This window comes from Dysidea avara, chromosome 4, assembly GCF_963678975.1.
Source record: "Dysidea avara chromosome 4, odDysAvar1.4, whole genome shotgun sequence".
Classification (NCBI taxonomy): Eukaryota; Metazoa; Porifera; class Demospongiae; order Dictyoceratida; family Dysideidae; genus Dysidea; species Dysidea avara.
The window spans coordinates 10,772,372-10,775,478 of record NC_089275.1 but is presented as its reverse complement, the minus strand read 5'-3'; the positions used below and the strand labels follow the sequence as shown (position 1 = coordinate 10,775,478).

General features: G+C 33.1%; 1 long non-coding RNA gene across 1 annotated transcript; it reads right to left on the bottom strand.

Annotated features, from left to right (window-relative positions):
- Positions 1 to 890: 890 nt before the first annotated feature.
- LOC136254728 (uncharacterized) lies at positions 891 to 1,878 on the bottom strand. Its single transcript, XR_010700711.1, has 3 exons — positions 1,759 to 1,878; positions 1,515 to 1,599; positions 891 to 1,315 (listed from the first exon to the last, which is right to left on the bottom strand). It is a non-coding gene; the product is annotated as an uncharacterized lncRNA (long non-coding RNA).
- Positions 1,879 to 3,107: the final 1,229 nt, after the last annotated feature.

Below are 3,107 nucleotides of genomic sequence, written 5' to 3'. Positions count from 1 at the left end.
TTCACTGATTATAACTTCAAGTTAGGCTATAGTTTTTGTGTTTCATTGTACCGATTAGAAATCTAAAAAGCTAGCAGTTGGTTTAGCTATATAAAGAAAGCATCATGTTATATATAAGTGTATCACAGCATAGATATCAGGGCCACCATTTCAGATCTTTAAAATATTAATATTTTCTATCAACAAAACACTTCTGGGTATACTTCACTTCTGAGTTCCTAACATACAGCCATCAGTTTAACTGGATGGACTGCCTAGCAACCACAGACATGTGTTTCTCATGCTGTTATCCCACAATCGAATCAATCTCCAAGTTACAAACTCAGTGGCATACCCATGCAGATAATTCAATTGCTTTCATGTACACCTGTATTCAGTGTTGGGAGTAACGCGTTACGTAATATTATTACTTTTGTGGTAACTAAGTATTATAACGAAATACGCTATAAAAACGGGTGATATAACTTAAGTTACTTTACTTACAAATGTAACGCGTTACCTAAGTAATATAGTTACTGTAATGAGCCTAATATTATGTAATATTATTGTTCTATACCATATGCGTATTTTGTACCGTACGCGTATGGTATGTACCATACGCGTATGGTACATACCATACGCGTACGGTACGATTTTCCGTACCATACGCGTACGGTATAGACATACGCGTATGGTACGTACCATATGCGTATTATGCCTTTTCTCAGCCTTGCCATCACCTAGCTACGATGGGCTGTCTTTACAAGCATTTCTAGCTGAGCAAACTTAGAACACAACACAATAATCTGCTTACTACTGAGCTGTAACTATAAATTTATTCATCAGCACACATGCACATGCATTTTATCCTTGCCATGCATGTCCATGCATTTCCCACTATAGTCCTATACTAATGTACCTAAATCTTATGTACATGATCTCACTTTGTCTGCAGAACTTTACATAAATGGCACTGTGCATGTATGCTACTTTATACAGTAGCTATCAGAAGCATGCAGATGGTATATTTATACTCAATTATAAGTGTGGATAACTGATAATTTACAACAGAATTGGGTAAATAAGCAAGGAGAGCAATTACAACATGCATGGTAGCTAGTAAGTTCTAACTGAATTATACATATACTGCTTGTGCAAAGCTAATAACTGGAAAAATGAACTTCGTAAGTGTCATCAGTTGTGCAACATGGCTCCTCACTGTATTTGCATTTTTATATATACTATGTACACTCTTCTTCTTTTGAAGATCCAATTTCTTGTTTACGTACTTTTCTTGTTTATACATACTGTAAATAGTATATTCATCACACTGGACCTACAGCACAAATTAATGTGGATGTTGTTAACTTTAAAGAGTACATTCAGATAAGAGTAGCTAAACACATTGTCTTCCCATCCACAAGCATGACAGTAAGTAGCGAGAAGCTATACAACGTACTTAACAATAATAAAACAATGCTACCTAATATACATTCATTACTGAACTATACATTAGAACTCATATATAAACTCACCATAAAATCTCTGCCATGTTATGTTTTCCTACTTCATCTCAGCAGGCAATGCACATGCCTCATTCAATAGCAAAGATTCAGCGAACTACAGTTTAAAAAAAAATTATTGCACAATTAATTACTATATGCACATCAGTCTTAGAGTATAGCATGTCTAATATTGCTATAAGCTACAGCCATGCAGATTTATATTAATTTGCAAACTAAAAACATTGCTTTCTCTACAGTTATATCTCTTTGCTACCTCCCTCAATGTTATTGTATCAGCATTCTCCAGGTCTTCCTCTGTTTGAGCAATCATTATACATTGTACTTCTCAAGCTCATCTGATTAAAATTGTCTGTTCAACACACCTTTAGTGCCACCAGGCATTTTTAAGTGGAAGCTAGTGTACTAACAAATTAAAGGTAAACAATAGATTATATGTAGCAACAATAGAATAAAATATTTAATGAAATAATATATATATGCCTGAAAAAATTGGCTTCATTTGCCAATGGATGCAAATTATTTAATATGGTTGCTATGTTGTAACCAATCAGAATGCAGTATATGGATAATTATATCAAAATCTTATGTTTATATTTAGCCTCTACTGGCTTAGTGTTTATATCACTATGCATTCCAGTTATATTCATTGAAAAATCGTAAATATCAATATGCTGGCATAATTCTACAGCCTAAAAGAAATCAATGTCTTTTGTCCTAAATAATGCTTTAGAAGATCAAACTTCAAATTTCAGTTTCTGAGTAAGACAAGGAGCATACTGCTCTTGTTTTATGTTGAAGGGATAATTGGGCACCTTTAAACCCAAACACATTTTTACAAAGTTCATATATACAAGTATAGAAAAACCCCTAGTAGAGTTTTGGGTAATATCGCTCTATATAGCTTTTAATTATTGTACTAATCTTTGACTATCTTCAGGAGTATTTGTAAACACATAAATATTATGTGTGGGTATTGTTCTAATTGTAGGGAAGTGTAGGCAGACCATTTATAGGAAAAACAGACTATTGTAGCTATATAATATTATTAATCAATAACTGAAAGTACACAATAACAACTAACTCTTACAACTACAGTACACAATATTAATGTTACAGGTATGCATAAATTACATTATATTACATCATGTCACATCATTACATTACATCATTAACTCTATTATAGATATGAAGGAGGAGTAGCATTTGTAATAATGGACTAGTTTTTGAATTTTCATTGTATCAACAATGGATCATGAATCCAATAAGAAGCAATATATGTGTAGCAATTGCAGCCACAATGTACTGTGTGGAAGAAGAAACAAAAATTAAAATTTACCATACGTTGTCAGTGTGTGCAGTTGCTATGCAACAGCTAGATAATTTGTGACTGGATTTGCAAAAAGGTACCTTTTTCACAGACAAAATTTGACCCATGCATATTTTGAAATTCGGGGTTTCATAAGTTTTTGAACATACACCTTATAATTGCCTGCATGCAACTATCCATGAGTGCATGTACAGTAGCTACTAGTATCTATCTGCATTTTGATACTAAGAGCAAGTTTATCAGTGTAAGGAGTCAAGTGTTACATCATTTTGTTT